Raw genomic sequence first — 21,208 nt, 5'->3', positions numbered from 1 at the left:
CATTAACCTACAGCTTTGCATAAAACAGAATAATGCCAAAGCCTTGAGAGGTTTGCAAAGGGCATGCTGACATCTAGTCCAATGATGACCCATAAGCAGAATGTCACCATAATAAGAGACAATAAGATCTGCCCTTTAAAGACCTCTCTCTCTCTCTCAGCCCAGATCTAATGTGGCCATTAAAGAACACAGCAGTAACATGGAGTGCAATGAATATTAAACTCTGTAGAAAAAAAGAAATTGAAACATTATTACTTATTAGAAAGTAGGTTTTAAAAGAAACACAACTACGAGACTATATGTTGAAATCTATTTTATTTTTAAAAGAGAATTAGGCAACCGACTCCCACTGAAATTCATAGACGCCTTTGAAAATCTCAGCCCTAGAGTAGAATACTCTTTACTGGGGCACTCCAATGGACAGCCTATGATCCCAATTAAGAGAGGAGGTCATAATTTTTAAGCAACCTAAATAGACTTTAAAATTGGAGGGAAATTTTCTACTGAATATATATAGTCACTACATTTCATTTATTTTTCTTATATTCATCTTTATTTTGCAAGTACTATATTAAGAATGGGATTTAGCATTTCACACATAATTAACCCCTGTTTAAATATCACTTAACCCCTTCATGCTGGTTCAGCTTGTTTCCACTATGTAGAAGTTTTGCTAAAATTGTCCCAAGTTTAGTCATTGCCATTCACCGAGCGATGTCTGTCCTTCCATCTATCTTCTTATATGATCCCCATTATTAGGGTATCTGAGTGCCTACACATATAAATGAATTTATTCACACAACACCCCAGAAAGCTAGTACTTATTATCCTCATTTTATAGATGGGGAACTGAGGACAGACCGATTAAATGATTTTTCCCAAACTCACTCAGAGAGTCTGTAGCAGATCCAGGAATTGAACCCGGGACTTCTGAGTTCCATGGGGAGGGGGGGAGGGCGGGGGTCGCTAGCTGGAGGATTCTCTGTGACTTGAAGTCTTTAAATCACAGGATTTGGGGACTTCAACAGCTGAGTCAAGGGAAAGGGGGTGGGTCAGCTTTTGTGGCCTGCATCATGCGGGAGGTCAGACTAGATGATCATACTGGTCCCTTCTGACCTTAAAGTCTATGAGTCTATGAGTTCCATTCCAGTGCCTTAATCACAAGATCATCCTTCCAGTAGAGTACTCATCCCACCGAATTGCGTTGTTCCAGTGCACCATTTTAAGCAGCATACCTGAACAAATCTGAGATCAAAAGTTTGTAGTGCTCCCAGAGTGCTGCAACTCTGATCACAGGCAAACAGCTCACTTTCATGTCTCTCATCTCCTTGCCACCGTGGCTGACAGACGCTATAATATATCCCAGCAGGCCATGCTCCTCCTGTCCAGCTCCCTATTGGATCTGCCTACATGGCTCTCACCTGCCTCTGCTTCCTTCTCCTTTTGCATTCCTCACCCCACCTGCCCACCTTTACCCTGTTGTTACTTCCACTTGCCTCCTGTCCTCTGGTTCCCAGTATTTCTCCCTCTAAATCTTTGTTGTTCCCAACATTAATAATCTGGCCCCACTCTTATCTTCCTGATTCCTTCCTTCCCATGAGAAGCAATTCTGTTTAAAATTAAATAGTATGTAATAAGTGGAGTGCGTGTGTGGGGAGAGCATCAGAGGAGAATGCTACAACCAACAGACCGTTAGAATAGAGAGATTTGCATAATCACTGTACATTTGTTCAGTCCATAGTTAACCACACATTATACAAACCTCTGTATTCTGATTAGTAATGGAGGGTAGCCTGTCAGAGTGCAGAGATTTGCATAATCGCTGTATGGTTCTTTCTCATCTCTACTGAAAATCTCTAGCTTCTGTGCTCAGAATGTTCAAGCTTTTTCCTGCCCAAAGATGCCACCTCGCCTTCTCTCTGCCTTCAGCTAAAGCAGGAGAATTCCACAATTAACAAATGAATTGCACTATAAACAGGTGTGCCACAGTGCCGACAAACAAGACAAAGTCCCTACCCTGTGGCGCTAGTCTTAGAGTATTTCTACAATGCAATTAAAAACCTGCAGCGAGCTTGGGCTGCAGGACTGTTTAATTGCAGTGTAGATGTCTAGGCTTGTGCTGGAGCCCAGGCTCTAGGACCCTGTGAGGTGGGAGGGTCCCAGAGCTTGGGCTGCAACCCGAGCCGGAACATCTACATCACAATTAAACAGCCCTGCAGCCTGAATCCCATCAGCCTGACTCAGGTGGCAGGAGCCAGCTGTGGGTGTCTGTCTGCAGTGTAGACATACCCTTAGTTGCGAGAAACTGCATGAGAGCTATGGCCAAAGACCATGGGTAAGGAAGGCAGGGCTGTACTGATAAGAACATGTGGCTGCTGAAGATGTTGATGCACACATCTTGAGGGTGAGTCTGAATTTCTTTTTCCAGTTACTTTCCTTCAGCCTTTCTTCATACCCTTAAGGCAGCTTATGTTGACCTAACTATGTAAGTGTCTACAATTAAATTTCACTCCCACCAACGTAATTGTCCCCCTATGTCTACTTAATAACTCCACCTCCATGAGCGGCGTAGAGTCAAAGTCAATGTAGTTTGGTCGACACTGTGTCCATGAGACACTGCATTGCTTATGTCGACTGTTACTGGCTTTTTAGGAACTATCCCACAATTCCCCACAGTGACAGTACAATCAATAGAAGCGGTCCTGGTGAGGATGTGCATCGCTGACCCAAGGAGCAAAGTGTAGACACGCACAAGTGATGTAATTACTGTGTCAGCGCTATGCTGATATAAATTAGATCAACTTAATTTTGTAGTGTAGACATGGACTAAGAGGGAACAATTAAGATTTGAGGCCTTGCAGAAGGTTTTGGTGTAGGTACTTGAAGGAGATAAAAGGGTGGAGGACTAGTGAACTGAATAAAAAAGGGTCTTCAAAGTTTAGGGGATTAGATGGCAGAAGGTGACAAGGCTATTAGATGGAGATTGAGGGAGTGGTTAACTCTGTATCTTGAAAGAAGAAAGAAAACAGTGTTGTGGAAATTCTGAAATAGAAATAATTAAAAACAAATAAAGTTGAACAACCTTCCCCTCTTGCCTTTTGATTCCTTTCCTCCTTCCGCTGGCTACAGTTCAGCAAGAGACATCTCTCTAGAATAAATAGTTTGTTTACACAACTCTGTTTCTCCTCCACCCCATGTCAGTTTTTCAACTGGTTGTGGGTTTTTCATTTGGACATTTATGTTAATTGTCATTGAATTTCACTGTCTGTTTACCATTTAATGTGACTGGGGGGTCTCTTGAGAAAAAGGTTGTTTAGTATAAAGAAAGCACAGTTGTCTCTAATTATATGGTTTCCTTGCTACCTTCTGGATTTTTTTTTTTTAAGTTTGCTGCAGAATTATCATTTTTCCTTTTTATTAATTTTTTTTAAACGAATGGCTTTGGTGATATCAGTGACTTCAGTAAAGTACACAGCAGTTTTTCATGCTCCACTTACAAAATCCATTGCAATTCTTAGATGCTCTGCTTTTAAAAGGTGCAGTCATGTAATATATGGTATTCACTGATGGAAGTAATACTGAATCTCTGAAAGAAATTAAAGAACTTTTAACATTCAAAAGGAAAAATTGGCAGTTTCCCAAGTTGCATAATTACAGGACAGTTCATAGTGTGTAATTAAAGTTAACAGTAAAGCAAATGATTGGAATAAAGCTTTGTGACAGATAATCTTTTTTTTTGTTTTGTTCTTATGGAGCAGACAAGTTCCTCCCTACCCTACCCAAACCACCTCAGCAGCAATTTCTAATAATTTTTTTAAAATAAAATTGTTACCATTTAAACATATACTATGCCATACAGGGATTTTCCATTAGAATTACATTTTCCTATAACTAATTTGCAGTACTATAGAGCTGAAACTTGCCTTAGTGTAAAAAGTGGCCCCTGGAAAAGCCTTTTTTTGTGGTTATAATCTCTTGTACTTCCTCACTGCTTTGTCTGGGATCTGTTGAAATGGATATTTAATGGCCCACAGCTGGGCGGATATTACCAGTACCAGTGAGAGACTCGGGTACAGTATGCTTAATTTACGGTAATTTATTTGAGAAAGAATCACACAAGCAGGTAAGGTTACATAGCAAACATCTTCCCCCAGTAAGCCTCAGCTCCCCAAGCATTAAACCCTCAGAAACTATGTTGGTCTTACACAGTATCCTGATTGGCAAACAAAGCAGGTATATCTACCAATTCTAGATGGAGACTTTTTCTCTTCTCTTCTATCCCCTTTCAGGTACTTGGTCTGTTAAGGGCCCCCTGAAGCAGGGTATTGGTTACCCTGATGACCTCTGGTTCTAAAGTCCAACAAACATCCCTCGAGGCGAGGTCTCGGTTCCCCTGATGACTGCTGTCTCACAGGTTAATTGGGAAACACTAGTTTAGCTAATTTACTGTGCTTAGCATATATACCCTTTTGTTCTCAAAGGAGTCTCATGTTCCAAAAATATGCTCAATAGGCGTTTATTACTGGTATATTCTAATTAATATTTTGGAAGGAGGGGCTGTAGAACAGACCCAGACCAAAGCTCAATCAACATTTTACCCTCTCATCAATCATTTGCTTAGGCCCTTAGCGTGATGTCATCCAGAAAGGGTCATTTTGACTTATATCAGCTCGCACCAAGCCCACTGATCCTATGATTTTATGCCTTCTTTACTTTGTGAGCTGATCCCCATTGGCTGATATTCCAAAGTTCGATGTTGAAACATACAGGCAGCTCGAGTGGTTATTAACCATTCAAATGCAGTTTCAGCAATTCCAATAATTTTTCACATGATTCATCTAATGCTAAGAGAATTCTGCTCCCAGAATCCTCTAGCAAGTTCAGACGTACCAAGTCATACCAACTCATGTTTACCACATTCATTCACATCAGTCACAGCAATTCATAATAATTTGGCACCGGCCCAACAGGATTCATAGCACAAGGCTGTTTTATTTGAAACCATGATTTTTTTTTACAAGATACAATTAGGAGTGAACTATACAGCTTTGTATCTGACTTACTTTGTTTATGTGTATTATACACCTCTACCCCGATATAACGCGACCTGATATAACACGAATTCAGATATAATGTGGTAAAGCAGCACTCCAGGAGGAGGGGGGGGGCGCTGCACACTCTGGCAGATCAAAGCAAGTTCGATATAACGCGGTTTCCCCTATAACACGGTAAGATTTTTTGGCTCCCGAGGACAACGTTATATCAGGGTAGAGGTGTATTGATGTAATGAATGGAATGTCCATTTCATTAGTCTATCCCTGGAGACTAATGGAACCAGAATGGTTCTAGATGTTTATAGGGGATTGTAGTCTTCTGTATTTGTGAGCTAGTAGAATATGAAGATTGTTGTTGTTCATCACTGATACGTTGGGTTCTAAATGATGCCTTCCCATAGATCATCTTCACAGATCACTATGGTATACTGATGACCTGCAACAGATGCAAACGTGAGAGGGAGGATAGAGTGTTACTGTTGGTCATTGTTCTCCCAAGCCAAGTCAAATGCGACATGTTGTGGCTGTTATACAGGCAAAGAAGGGTTCTCATCTCTGATTCTCATCTAGTGCTTCTGTTCTAGACGATGTACAGTTCGATGAATTCTTTGTATTTTTTCTTGGCTGTGTTCAGTCAGATTCTGATGCATCTTGCTGTTTCCCAGGGGTCAGATTGTGTCTGGTGGAGACAAATATAGCTCCATTAACCTTGAGTTTCAACTAGTTTTGCTGGTGATGGGACCTTAGTGTGGCTATTTGTGAGTTGGAACCATGTTTCTCGTATTTAGTAAAATCAAATGGGGAGGTATTGAGTCCATTATTGTCTGAAATCATGAATGTGTCCTTAAGTAAAGGCAAAATACCAGGTAACTCTGGCATCACTAAATTTTCCAGTTTCTTATCAGATTTTTAGCCTATGTAACGTATAAATACTGTACTGGTCAAATTAGCTGCTGATCTCCAATTTGAAATGGACAAAGGAAAGCTGTCCACATTGATTCATTTAGGTCTCTTGCCGTCCTTTGATGCTGTTGACCACAAGGTGGTATTGATTTGACTAGCAGCTCTGGCTGGAGAGACTCGCAGTAGACTGAGATCACAGTGGATTCCATTTACTGTCTTTTAGATATTCTGTGATGTTATTCTGTCTTGTTTTCAATAATATATGTCTTGTTCTCAGACTCTCATGATGGCTTATGTCTGAAAGTAAAATAAATATTGTAAATATTGTAATATTGTAAATGGCAACTTTTTCAAATTTGTCACATGGATCCATTTAAAGATGAAGGATGAGATTGTCATCTGTTGTAAATGGACACGCCGCCATTGAAGTCACTGGACCTGTGCCAGTTCATAGCAGCTGAGGGTCTGACCACATGTGTATAATCAAAGTGCTGCTGGGTGCACCTTCCTCCCTTGAGACTATCTGGTGATTATTATTACTTACTTTATTTGTGACCTCTTTACTGCTCTGCCAAGAGTCAAAAGCAGCAGAAGAGCAAGGGAACGTGCCTCATGTGTGGAACAGTTCAAATGCTCCAAATTCTCCAGGTTTTTTTTTATTTCAGCTATCCCTTTGTATTAGAATTAACCTCAATGAATTTTCTGTATCGGGGGTTCTCAGCCTTTTTTTTCTGAGCCCCCCCCATAATGTGCTATAAAAACTCCATGGCCCACCTGTGCCACAAAACTGTTTTTCTGCATATAAAAGCCAGGTCTAGCATTAGGGGGTAGCAAGCAGGGCAATTGCCTGGGGCCCGACTAGTGTTGCTAACTTTCTAATCACACAAAATGGAACATCCCTGCCCTGCCCCTGCCCTTCCCCTTTTCCAAGTCCCCGCTCCATCCCACCCTCCCTCTGTTGCTCACTCTTGCACACCCTCACTCACTTTCACTGGGCTTGGGCAAGGGGTTGGGGTGTGGAACAGGGTATGGGCTCTGGGCTGGGGGTGCAGATTCTGGGGTGGGGCTGGGGATGAGGGGTTTGGGGTGAAGGACGGGGTTCTGGGCTGGGGCAGGGAGTTGGGGTGCGGAGGGGCATGTGAGGGTTCTGGCTGCGGGTGGGGCCTGGGATGAGGGGGTTGGGTGTAGGAGGGGGCTCTGGGTTTGGCCAGGGGTTCGGGGTGGGGGGGGATGTGGGGTCCTGGAGGCATTTACCACAGCTCTGAGGAAGCAGATGCCAGGTCCCTGCAGCCTCTAGGCCGATGGGAGGCCAGGCGGCTCTGCGTGGTGTGTGCTGCATTTGCGCCCACAAGAGCCACCCCTTGCAGCTCCTATTGGTCGCAGTTCCTGGCCAACGGGAGTTGCCAAGCTGGTATTTGGGGTGGTACTTAGGACCTGCAGGGACCTGGCAGCCACTTCCAGGAATTGCATGGAGCCCTGGGCCCCCGCTGTGCCACTGACAGGACTTTTAACGACCCCTTTTAGAGTCCGTTTTCAACCGGGCATTCCGGATGCCTGGCAACTCTAGGCCCCACACCACAGGGGACCCCATGAAGCTAAGCTGCTCGGGCTTCAGCTCGGGGCCCAGGTGATGGGGCAATGGGGCTTTGGCTTTCTGCCCTGGGCCCCAGTGAGTCTAATGCCAGCCCTGCTTGGCAGACCCCCTGAAACCTGCTTGCTGCCCCCAGGGGCCTTGGACCCCTAGTTGAGAACTGTTGTTCTATATGTTAGTTCACAGGGCCCATCTGACCATGTCTCAGAGAATTGCTGGCCAGTCACCATTGGTAGTTTAAAAACTACTGACCAGGTGGGAGAGCAATAGCGCAAACTGTTAGTCAATAGGATTATGTCCGGTAATCCAAAGGAGTAATATACTGCTATGACCTTATTTATGTATACAGTATGCACTTTACTGGCAGGCAGTTTCTTCAGCTATTACTTTTCTTTTTTCATCTTTGAGCCTTCAAAAATTTTGGGGGAGGAGGAGGTGTCATTTCTGAGCCACAAAGATGCAGATGAACATTGCTGGCATTCTGTGAAGATCATTCATAACTTTAATGGGTTGAGTCACAATCAGACTGTGTATTTTATAACCCATACATTTGTTGTATAGGAGGCTTCCTACACATCCTTCCACCAATTCACAAAAGTCTCCTTGTGCCTACTCATTACATCCTGATCAGAATGAGTTGTCCACCATATAATTTGAGCATTTTTGGGTGGAAAGGGATATAATTTATTTCCATTTTGTTAAAGCTGATAAGAAAAGTGAGCTTTGTTGCATTTGTTTTTCTAATATATACAGCCTATTACCCAGGTCATTGGTTCCAAACCTTTTTTATATGATTGCCTTCTCTCCTATTATTTTCTTTCTCCATTTTTTTTGCCTGTTCTCTCTTTCCCCCACTCCTTGTCTTTATTTTAATTTCTGTTCCTTTTTGTTTCTTACTCTTTTTTTCTGTTCTTTCACCCTTCTGACTCTTTTCACATCTTCACTCCTCCCCCTCAGTAGCTCTGTTTCCCCTCCTTGTTCCCTCACTTACCAGAAGGCTACATATTTCTGAGGGTTGGGAACAGCCATTTGTGTCTGCAGGATTGAGCTGAGTTCTGTGGGAGCTGAGAACAGCTTGGGCTGATGGGCTGCTAATTAAATGTGTGGCCCAATACATGGGAGCTGCCAGCTAAATTGAGTCGTGGTCCGAAGCTCACTGAAGTTGATGGGAGTATTTGGATCAGGTCCTTGGGGTGCCATAATGGTAGCATGGAAAGAAGATGGGTGGTTTTTGGGGGCCACCTGCTACTGTTTCTGCAGAGTTTTGCGATGTGTATGTGTTGTATATGGAGTCGTATAACTTTTATCACTCACTCTAATCCTGTCCTCCGCCCCGTGCACCATCTTATCCCTCTAAGCTAGTCTGGTGCTATCTAGCAGCCCACCCAACAGGTGTGAAACACTGATTTAGGCCAGCAGTTCTCAAACTTCATTGCACCATGACCCCATTCTGACAACAAAAATTATGACATGACCCTGGGTGGGGAGGGAGGGGTGCGTATGGAGCCGGAGTTGGAGCTCTGTTGCCCCAGGCAGATGGGGCGGGGGGGCCCTTGACTAAAGCCTTGGGTTTCGGCTTCAACCTGGGCAGCAGGGCTCAGGCTTTGGCTTCAGCCCTGGGCCCCAGTGAGTCTAACGCTGGCCATGTCAACCCCATTAAAATGGGGTCATGACCCACTTTGGGGTCCTTACCCACAGTTTGAGAAGCGCTGATAGACATTTCTAATGCCCTTATCACAGCAATGGGGTGCAGGGGCTTGGAGTGTGGGAGGGGGCTGAGGCAGGGAGTTGGGGTGGGGTGGGGGTACAGGGTCTGGGCTGGGGCTGCAGGCTCTGTGGTGGGATTGGGGATGAGGAGTTTGGAGTGCAGTAGGTGGTTCCAGCCTAGGACCAAGGGATTTGGAGTGCAGGAGGGGGCTCAGGTCTGGGGCAGGGGGTTGGGGTGCGGGAGGGAGTGAAGGCTCTGCTGGTGTGTAGGCTCTGGGGCTCTGGGCTGTGGCAGAGGGGTTCAGGATGCAGGAGGGATCTCCAGGCTGGGGCAGGGAGTTGGGGTGCGGGGGGGGGGGGGTGAGGCTTCCAGCTGGGGGTGCGGTCTCTGGGGTGGGGCAGGGGATGAAGGGTTTGGGATGCAGGAGGGGACTCTGGGTTGGGGAAGGAAGTTAGGGTGTGGGAGAGGGTGTGGGGTGCAGGCTCTGGGAGGGAGTTTTCATGCAAGAGGGGGCTCAGGGCTGAGGCAGGGGGTTGGGTTTCAGGTGGGCGTGTGGGCTCAGGGCTGGGGTAGGGAGTTGGGGTGTGGGAAGGGATGTGGGGTGCAGGCTGTGGGAGGGAGTTTGGGTGCAGGAGGGGGCTCTGGGCTGGGGCAGGGAGTTGGCGTGCAGGAGCGGGTGCAGGCTCTGGGTGGCACTTACCTCAGGCAGCTTCCGGCACATCCGGCTCCTAGGAGAAGGGCAGCCAGAGGGCTCTGCATGGTGCTCAGTCTGCAGGTGTCATGTTCGGGGTGAGGGCAGCATGCGGAGCCCCCGTGGCTGCCCCTATGCCTAGGAGCCGAACATGCCGGCTGCTTCCCAGGAGCCACACGGAGCCAGGTAGGGAGCCTGCCTGTGCTGCCAACCGGATTTTTAACTGCCCAGTCAATGGTGCTGACTGGAGCCACCAGGGTCCCTTTTCGACTGGGCATTCTGGTCAAAAACCGGACACCTGGCAACCCTATCTTCAACACTGGTGGAAGGAGGAAACTCTGGCTCCAGCTATTGTTTCAATGGCTCCAGGGGGAAAGAGGAGACACTGCATGGCGTTGCAAAGGCCCTCCTCCAACCACCAGTACCCTCAGTGCCTGCAGGAAGTGAAGAGAGGCACTGATCCTATTTTTCAAGGTGAAGTGGTGGTTGGACCTCCTGTTTATTGTGAAACTTTTCTTAGAGTGACTTGGTTTAGTTGGAGGGGAAAATCCCTGCTTCACTACAAAAGGAATTTACTGTTCATGTACATTTGGCAGGAATAATGTGAAGGCAGCATCAAAGGTTCTGAAATTGTACTGCATGCCATTCTGTTGGCAGAAAGCAGAAAGGTTCTTTCAGTCTGGAATCATTCACTGTGCAGCACTGTCCATGTGGAACAATTACAGGTACATCCCAGATTAGCATCTAATATTGCAGTATTCGATTTTATTATACTGCGTATCCATTGCTCAATACTAAACAATATGAAGAAATTCATAATTTTCAGGCGCCAAACTGAACATTCCATACAAAACACAAGTATGGAGAAAACCCCCACTAAGTTACTAAGGTTCTTCTTCGAGTGCTTGCTCATATCCATTCCATTAGGTGTGTGCGCGCCGCGTGCACGATCGTCGGAAGATTTTTACCCTAGCAACACCGGCGGGTCGGCTGTGGAGCCCCCTAGAGTGGCGCCTTCATGGCGCTGAATATATACCCCAGCCGACCCGGCGCCCCCTCAGTTCCTTCTTACCGCCCCTGACGGTCGTTGGAACTGTGGAGCGCTGCTTAGCTGTTCTCCACTTTCCCTAGCTTTATTGTTGTATCATAGTTGTAGTTATAGTTATAGTCTTAGAGTTTGTTGTAAGTTAGTTAAGTAGTTGTAAAGTTGTTCTAAATAGTCCAGGGGGTTAAGGGGGTCGTCTCCCCCCTTTCTCCCCCGGCCGCGGGGCCGGGCTCATGCCCAACGCTCCCGGCTTCAAGCTGTGCGCCTCCTGCGCTAAACCTATGCCCACGAGCGACCCGCACGAATCTTGTCTGAAGTGCCTGGGAGAGTCACACCAGACAGACAAGTGTAAAATCTGTAAGGCCTTTCGTCCGAGAACGAAGAAGGAGCGGGACTTTCGGCTCAGGCAACTTCTGATGGAGGCGGCTCTTAGCCCGGACGCTCCTTCCACGAGCAAGGCCCCGGCACCTAGCACCTCGGTGCGCAGTGCCCCGGCGGCACCGGCTGCGACGACCACGCGAGTGGCGTCAGACAAGCCTCCCCGGCACCGGACCTCGTCGGCACCGCAGACACAGCAAGTGCCTCGGCGCCGGTCCTTATCCCCAGGGCATAAAAAAGCCCATAAGACGGGGACATCAGTGCCGAAGACGCCAGCTCCCCCAGTGTCGGGGGTAGAGCCGCGTCCACCGGTGGAGCAACGGAAACAGTTGCCTCCGGCACCGTCGACTCCGGCGCCGAGGCCGTTGAGTCCGGTGCAAATAGCGTCTCCCCCCAGGCCGGCGGTGATACAGTGCCTCCCGTCGACTCCAGAGACCTTCGCGGCGGCGAGAGACTTAATAGCTCTCACGGAGCCGGCACCGCCTCAGCCACCGGCACCGACTGCACCGTTGACTCGCCCGGTCCAGTCGAGGGGGAAACCTGCTTTGATGCGCCCACCATCACAGGGGCTGGAACCTCGGCACCGGTCCAGGTCCCGAAGCAGGTCCCCACGCCGCTCGCAGTCCCGGCGCCGAATATCGTCTCGGCACCGGTCGTACTCGCGGCCAAGATCTACTTCGCGGCACCGCTCTACGTCTCGGCACCGCTATGATCGTCGGCACCGATCAACGTCGAGACGTAGTTCTCGGCACCGCTACGGTCGGCGCTCGACGTCGAGGGGTCGCTCCCGGCACCGGGCATACTCCAGGTCCTCGTCGAGGTCCAGATCCGACTCCCGGCACCGACGAGGTCATCGGCACCGGTCGCGGTCCCGGCACCGATCGCCGGCACCGCGCGGAGATAGATCATCTCCGGACCGGCACCGTGCGGCACCGCAGCCCACCGGGATGGTTTCATCTCTCTCGGCACCGCCATGGCCGTCTAGATCGGTGTCTCGCTCCTCGGAGGACTTGTCGAGATCGGCATACCCCCCTCAAGGGCGCGCCGATGAACAAAATTTCGGCCACTGGCAGGAGATGGCAGAGGACCAATCTCATGGACCATCTCACTGGTCGTTTTGGACCCCGTGGGCATACCACCAAGAACAAGGGGCTCCAATACCATCGACCTCTCGCTCGGGTCACTCGGTTAGAAGGGCCCCAGAATCCACCATCTCTCGGCCTCCGCCAGGAGGCATGGAGGCTTCGGTGTCCACGCCACCCGACACCAGGGACCCAAGTGCAGGTGATGCCCCGGCCCAAGAGCAAGGGGATCAGGACCCCCCCTTGGATCCGGTACCACCGGAGGCATCCTCTTCCTCCTCTCCGGACGAGGCAGTGGCGGGCACTTCATGTACGGGTCCCCCTCCGATAGATCTTCGGGCTCACCAGGATCTCCTGCGTAGGATGGCCCGTAATATGGACCTGCAGGCGGAGGAGATAGTGGAGGTGCACGACCCGATCGTGAACATCCTTGGAGCAGATGCCCCATCGAGGGTGGCGTTACCTCTGATCCGCACGATCCAATCGAATGCGGATACGATATGGCAAACTCCTGCCTCCATTCCACCCACAGCGAGAGGGGTGGAAAGAAAATACTTTGTCCCCTCTAAGGACTATGGGTACTTGTACACCCACCCCCAACCGTGCTCACTGGTGGTGGAATCAGTGAATGCACGAGAGCGCCACGGCCAGCAGGCTGCAGCGCCTAAATCAAAAGAGGCTAAGCGGCTCGACCTGTTTGGCCGTAAGGTCTACTCAGCCGGAGGGCTACAACTGAGAGCGGCGAACCAACAGGCGTTACTGAGCCGCTACAATTTCAACTCCTGGAACTCTATGGGGAAGTTTAAGGAGTTGATTCCCCAAGAGTCCAGGGAAGAGTTTGGAGCCATGGTAGAGGAGGGCAAGAAGGTGGCTCGGACCTCCTTGCAGGCCTCCTTGGACATTGCAGACTCAGCGGCGAGGACCCTGGCTTCGGGCATCGCTATGCGCAGGATCTCCTGGCTTCAGGTTTCGGGTTTGCCTCCGGAGCTGCAGCAAACCCTACAAGATCTGCCTTTTGAGGGGCATGGATTGTTCTCGGATAAGACGGATTCCCGCCTGCAGAGCCTCAAGGACTCGAGAACAATCATGCGCTCCCTGGGGATGCATGTTGTGGGCCCCCAGCGCAGGCCATTTAGGCCGCAACCTCAGCGCTTCTACCCCCCCCCGCCTCGTCAGAGACAAGACTCGGCCCGGAGGCGAGGGCGAGGTGGTAGAAGAAGGTGGACCGGCCCTCAACCCGGCCAGAACCAGGGGCCACCTCGACCACCTTCAGGCCCCAGGCAGAACTTTTGAAGGTGCGGTCGAGGACGGCGCCCCAGTCATCCCCCAGGATCCAGCCCCCTCCTTTCGGGATCGCCTCTCCCACTTCCACCGTGCTTGGTCCCTTATAACTTCGGACCGTTGGGTCCTCCGCACGGTGGAGAGGGGATACGCTATCCAGTTTTCTTCTATCCCCCCCTCCTCCCCCCCTTCCCCGTCCCTCTTCAGGGACCCTTCTCACGGGCAACTTCTTATACAGGAAGTTTCTACGCTCCTCGCTATGGGGGCCATGGAGGAGGTTCCAGTGGAATTAAGGGGCAGGGGATTCTACTCCCGTTATTTCCTCATCCCCAAGTCCAAGGGAGGTCTGCGACCCATCTTGGACTTGCGCGGGCTCAACAAATTCGTAGTAAAGTTGAAGTTCCGCATGGTCTCTCTGGGGGCCATTATCCCTTCCCTCGATCCTGGAGACTGGTTCGCCGCCCTCGACATGAAAGACGCATACTTTCACATTGCTATTTACACGCCTCACAGACGCTTCCTGCGATTCGTGGTAAACAGGGTGCACTACCAATTTGCAGTCCTTCCCTTCGGCCTATCCTCGGCCCCACGGGTGTTCACGAAATGTATGGCTGTCGTGGCAGCGTACCTTCGTCGGCAAGGGATACAGGTGTTCCCGTACCTAGACGACTGGCTGGTACGCGGTCGCACCAAAGAACAAGTTCGCGATCACGTCCACATAATAGTGCGCACATTCAACAAGTTGGGTATCCTACTCAACAAGGACAAATCCACTCTAGAACCTACCCAGAGAATAGAATTCATCGGTGCGGTTCTAGACTCCAGACGCGCACAAGCCATCCTGCCAGACAATCGCTTTTGCACCATCACGAGCCTCATCCAAGGACTCAAGGCCTTCCCAACTACCACGGTGAGGTCATGCCTTACCCTGCTGGGTCACATGGCTTCCTGCACGTACGTAACCAGGCATGCCAGACTTCGGCTTCGCCCACTCCAGACCTGGGTGTCATCAATATACCGCCCACATCGGGACAGCCTGAATATGGTGGTCACAATCCCGAACTCGGTCCTGACCTCCCTCACATGGTGGCTAGATCACAATGTGGTTTGCGAGGGGATGCCGTTTCACGCCCCACAACCCTCTCTGCACCTGGTCACAGACGCTTCATCTCTGGGTTGGGGCGCCCATCTCAACGAGCACCATACCCAGGGCCTGTGGACTGCACCTCAGCTAGCCCTACACATCAATGTTCGGGAACTGATGGCGGTGCGCCTGGCGTGCCAGGCATTTCTCAATCTCCTACGTGGCCGCTGTGTGTTAGTTCTCACCGACAACACCACGGCCATGTTTTACATCAACAAGCAAGGAGGAGCACGTTCGTCAATTCTATGCCAAGAGGCCATTCGCCTGTGGGACTTCTGCATCGCCCACTCAATCCATCTCACGGCATCGTTCCTCCCTGGAGTCCAGAACACTTTAGCGGACCGACTCAGCAGGTCCTTTCAAACGCACGAGTGGTCTATCCGTCCGGACATCATACATTCCGTCTTCCAGAAGTGGGGGTTTCCCCAGATAGACCTGTTTGCATCTCGAGACAACAGGAAGTGCCACGTGTTCTGCTCCCTGCAAGGTCGAGCCCCAGGCTCCCTCTCGGATGCGTTTCTCCTTACCTGGAAAGACCACCTGTTTTATGCCTTCCCTCCGTTTCCTCTGGTCCACAAGGTACTGCTCAAATTGCGCAGAGACCAGGCACAGGTGATTCTGATCGCTCCAGCGTGGCCGAGACAACATTGGTACACCACGCTGCTGGAACTCTCGGTTCAGACACCGATCCCGCTTCCGTTGTACCCGGATCTCATCACGCAGAACCACGGCCGGCTGCGTCACCCCGACCTGCAATCACTCCACCTCACGGCGTGGCTGCTCCATGGTTCACCCAGGCAGAGCAACAGTGTTCACACTCTGTCCAACAGATTCTGCTGAGCAGTAGGAAGCCTTCAACACGGACCACATACTTGGCCAAGTGGAAGCGGTTCTCCTGTTGGTGCGAGCAACGAGCCACGTCCCCATTGCACGCACCTATTCCTCTTATTTTGGAATATCTCCTCTCCCTAAAACAGCAGGGGTTGGCGATATCTTCAATTAGAGTTCACCTGGCCGCTATATCGGCCTTCCATCCAGGGGAACTCGCGTCCTCGGTATTCTCTAACCCGATGGTCGTTAGATTCCTCAAGGGCTTAGACCGGATGTACCCACAACAACGTCAGCCCGTTCCGACGTGGGACCTCAACCTGGTTCTCTCCAAGCTCACAGGTCCTCCATTCGAGCCACTGGCCACCTGTTCACTTCTGTACCTATCCTGGAAGACAGCCTTCCTCGTAGCCATCACCTCAGCAAGGCGCGTTTCTGAACTCAGGGCGCTTACATCCGAGCCCCCTTACACAGTTTTCCATAAGGATAAAGTGCAGCTTCGTCCACATCCTGCCTTTCTCCCTAAGGTGGTTTCTCCATTTCATATCAACCAGGATATATTTCTCCCGGTCTTTCACCCTAAACCACATGCTTCTCGCCAGGATCAACGTTTGCATTCTCTGGACGTACGCAGGGCCCTGGCTTTCTATATTGACCGCACAAGGCCCTTTAGAAAGACGACGCAACTCTTCGTTGCAGTGGCCGACCGAATGAAAGGCTCACCGGTCTCATCACAACGCCTATCCTCCTGGATTACGTCTTGCATCCGGACTTGCTACGACCTGGCAGGTGTCTCAGCACCCCACCTCACCGCTCACTCCACGAGGGCACAAGCTTCCTCGGCGGCTTTCCTGGCGCAAGTTCCGATCCAGGACATTTGTAGAGCTGCGGTTTGGTCGTCAGTCCACACGTTTACAGAACACTATGCACTAGTGCAGCAGTCCAGGGACGATGCTGCCTTTGGATCAGCGGTTTTGCACACAGCAATGTCTCACTCCGACCCCACCACCTAAGTTGGGCTTGGGAGTCACCTAATGGAATGGATATGAGCAAGCACTCGAAGAAGAAAAGACGGTTACTCACCGTTGTAACTGTTGTTCTTCGAGATGTGTTGCTCATATCCATTCCAAACCCGCCCTCCGTCCCCACTGTCGGAGTAGCCGGCAAGAAGGAACTGAGGGGGCGCCGGGTCGGCTGGGGTATATATTCAGCGCCATGAAGGCGCCACTCTAGGGGGCTCCACAGCCGACCCGCCGGTGTTGCTAGGGTAAAAATCTTCCGACGATCGTGCACGCGGCGCGCACACACCTAATGGAATGGATATGAGCAACACATCTCGAAGAACAACAGTTACAACGGTGAGTAACCGTCTTTTGCAAGGTCAAGCACTCAAAAGGAAGGAAATACCAGATTTAAGGTATTCAAATATGATCAACTTTAATTTGGACCCCTGGTGCGCGTGCATTATGGTACAGTCTTCAGTTACGTGATCACATATTATTTTTTCCACAGGACTGCTTCACATTGTCTCACGGCTGCTTAACCATATTGGTGGTCCATGCCTTCCGTTTGACAGCTCTTCCTGTGAGCAGCAGACTACAGGACATCCCTCACACAACACCTCAGTTATCCACTTGGATATTCTGCACCCAACTTCCCTATGTGGTCATCCATTACAGACTTACCACCCATGGCACTTAACTTGGTCCAGTAGTTTAACCTTAGCTTCCTTTCATTAAAGGCAAGATTTTTCAGCTGAGTTCCTTATATCAGAGAGATTATTTCCCGGAGGGCTGATCAGCCTTTCTCTGTTCCTGTCATTTGAATAAGAGGTCCCAAGTACCCTGGCCTACCACTCTAAGCTTCTCCTTCACTGGATGATAGATGGTGATTCAAATCCCTTTCCCTGGGAGTAGTAAGGTTTTTGTTTTGTCCTGCAAAGCTGTCCCCCGATCAGCTCCCCGCTCACCTAAGTTCCCTGTGTGGCAGCTGCCCAGTAGGCTATCAGTTGCCTGCAGTTCAGCTGTCCCTCCCCCCACTGCCATGTGCTGCTCCTGTGCTCTGCCTTGGAGCTGCTCTCCAGAGCCTCCTCCTTGCTTTGAGAGGGAGGGGGGGGGAAGAGAAGAGGTGGTCTAATGTCAGGGTGTCTCTCTCCCCCCCACTCCTGCACCCTGCTTACCCCATTTCCATAGAGCAGTGCGGGGACAAGACAGGGCTCAGGACAGAGGGAGCTTGCTGGCAGGAGCTGCTGTCTCAACTTGCTGATCTATTTTAAAAGGCAGTGTACTTAGAGTGGGGTCAGCAGTACTTAAAGGAGCAATGTGCATCTCTCTCTCTCTCACACGGTGTGTGTCTCTGTCTGCCATGCTGTCTCCCCTCCCTCCATTCGTGCTGCCTTGTAGAGTGTGAGGCTACATTAACAACACGTTAACCCTTGAGGGCTCAGCCAATTGCTAGTTCATAATTTAGCAGTAAGGCATTCCCTGGGAAATATCCCACCCTCTGACTTCACCACCTCAACCAAGCTTCACAATCATCGTCGTTGTGTACCAGTATTAAATTGTTTGTTTAAAACTTATACTCTGTGTGTGTGTGTGTGTGTGTGTGTGTATGTATGTATGTATGTGTATATGTATATAATATAGTCTTTTGTCTGTCTGGTGAAAAAAATTGCCCTGGAACCTAACCCCCCCATTTACATTCATTCTTATGGGGAAATTGGATTCGATTAACATCATTTCACTTAAAGTCGCATTTTTCAGGAACATAACTGCAACGTTAAATGAGGAGTTACTGTACTTCCAGATTGTTTCTACGGGATCTGGTGAGGGTTATTATCTTAGCCAACATTTCCTTTTGATGTTTGCCTGTCACAAACTGCAAGAAAAGTAGGTCTTAGCTATATTATTGTACAACAAGTGTGGAGAAATATTCATTGTTAATAGTGCCACGATGCCTGTCAAAGCATCTACATTGGGATTTATTATATTACTGTAGCTGTACTGGATCTTGTAGTCTTTCACTCTGTATCTCATTCCCAGTCATAATGAATCTCTGTGGTATTAGCAAACTTATAGCTCAGTGCAGGAATCTAAGAAATACCACCAACAATTGCTCTGGAGCAATATTCTTTGAGCCAATGTCATCCTTAATGTGTGGACTAGGGGACTGGATAAATTTATTTCTTAACATTGAAGGGAAATATTTGGCTGCCAATTTCTTCCTTCTGTATTTTGATGGCTGAAATCATGAAGGTAGTACCCATATTTATAGCTTTGTTCTCAGTTACTAATAAAAAGTCAATTGAAAACATATAAACTGTTTGCCTTGTCTAGGGCAACGTTATGTTATGATCAGATATGAAAAATATTTCTCTGTCCAATACTGAGGGACCATATCGTGCTCCGATGGCATGATATTCAATGAAGGATCACCAAGGAATAATGTAAAGTTTCCAGCAACAGTTATTAAGTAAAACTTTTGTTTCCTGTTTGTTGCTGGAAACTTTACATTATACCTCTGTGATTCTGGCATGAGGCTTGAGTTTTTGCTATGTTATCCTCTGTAGTTGGGTGAGTGGCTATTGGATGTCTAGCATTCTTGTTTACTGGAGAAGCATCCTGTCTCCCTCCCAGACAACTGCTGGATAAATGTCTGTCATTTCCAGCTTTGACCCTGTGGAAAGAATCATCATTTAAACAATCAGTTTAGTTGACTTTGCTGTCTAAGTTTATCTGTAAGTGTAGACGATGATCAGCACCAGGTCAGCTATATCAATTGCTGACAATTGATGACTGAAATGGTACCATTTCCGAATGTAAAGAAAGACCTTCGTTTCTCTCTCTCACACACCTTGATTTTGTTTAGTAAGTATTTGGAAACTTTCCCCTCCATCCCACAGTAAAGATTGAAATTTAGGGTGGGGAAGCAGTATTTTCTGTAGCACAAATGAAATAACTTTGAAAAATACATTATAAAAGAGTAAGACAAACATTTGCAGCAACAATCTTCTCCAATTCCTGCCCCTTAATTAGCTATAGAATATTACTGGTGGGAATGCTAAAAAAAAAAGGGGGTAAATAACATTTACTTTCTTAAAAATTGTCTCCTCTTGCCGTTTCACATTTATTTAACCCATTCTTACTTTCTTATTTTTCAGTAACATCTTCAACTTCTTCCTCTTAGGATTTATTTTGTCTTCCTTTCTAGCTTTACTCTCTTCTGTATTCCACTCTGCATAGCTATACTTTCCCCCTTTTACTTTATTTGTTGTTTCTTCGTAGTTCTCTTTTCTTTCCTCTGAGCACTTCCTAGTCTCTTCTCTCATGTTGTTTCTTCTGCTTGCTCTCCCCTGTAGTTTTTCTTCCTTTTCCTTGGCCTCTTTCTCTTTATATCTTTTTACCTTTTTCTCCACCCTGGATCCTTTTTAATATGTGAGCACTGCACGTAGCTGTTGTCTTAACTTTCCTCACAGTGCCTTAGTGTAGGGGTGGTGATCTCTGAACAATAGCTGATCTCATTTCCCAGTTATGGTTTAAATACTTAAAACAGTGGTGGGTTAGGTTTGGAGCTCCAGCCTGTGCTCTAAATTTCATAACTTGTGTTTTGTTAAACCAGATAATGTTTTACTAAATATCTTTGTAGTAATTATGAGGCTGTAAACAAATTCAGTCTCCTTGGAGCAGTTAAAAGACTTGTCAGAAAACTACCTTGGTCCAGTGAAAAATTTTCAGAACTTTACTGAAATGTTCTTATACAAGAAAAGATGAAGCCATTATGTGTATACCATACATTGTTACCATAATGGGGGGCTGGCAATAGAAGGAAATGAAGGAGAGAACTGATTGAGCAGTATGCAGCACTCCCACAATTTGGAGTAGGGACTGTCTTTTCGTTAAATGTGTATACAGCACCTAGAATTGTGGAGGACCAAATCCTTGATTGGGGCCTCTAGGTGCTATCACAATGCAAACAATAAACATCAGAAAACACTGAGGGAGGTAGTACCGTGCCAGGAAAGGAGAGAGCGGCCAGGTGGTTCGTGGCTGAGATGAAGCCAAGAGGAGTTATATCTTAACTGTGGATTCCCATTTGAATAAGGATTATGTGGGTTTGATGACATCTTGGCTGTTAATTTTTCTTAGAGGAACAAATAAACCGATAGAATCATGCATCAAGCTAAGTTATAAAATCGAATACAAAGGTGGATGAGTATTTTTGGTCTAGATTTGTATATTACTTCCTAGATATGTTTCTCTCCCTGCTAGTGTTTTTGAGCAACTTGCTAAAGAAACCTGTTTGCCCACTGACTATTTCTGTCCCCTTCACAACCAGAGAGCTTAGGGAAACAAAGATAAAACAAAGATACTGCCTTTGTCAGCAGTATTTTATTATTATATGTTTTATTTTGCATCAGGATATGGTATTCCTAAGTTAATGTAAAGTGTATTACAGATATACTAATGAATGTTTTAAATCTATGTTTTAAATCTATTGCCAAGAT

The 21,208-nt window shown here is 48.1% G+C and overlaps 1 protein-coding gene across 3 annotated transcripts in view; it reads left to right on the top strand.

The window, feature by feature from the left end:
• The window catches only part of ELMO1 (engulfment and cell motility 1), a 471,086-nt gene that overhangs the window by 220,071 nt on the left and 229,807 nt on the right, over positions 1 to 21,208 (top strand). The gene's annotated exons all lie outside the window — the stretch shown is intronic.

This window comes from Chrysemys picta, chromosome 2 (genome assembly GCF_011386835.1).
Source record: "Chrysemys picta bellii isolate R12L10 chromosome 2, ASM1138683v2, whole genome shotgun sequence".
Classification (NCBI taxonomy): domain Eukaryota; kingdom Metazoa; phylum Chordata; order Testudines; family Emydidae; genus Chrysemys; species Chrysemys picta.
The sequence above is the reverse complement of the archived record's forward strand: the minus strand, read 5'-3'. Positions and strand labels throughout refer to the sequence as shown.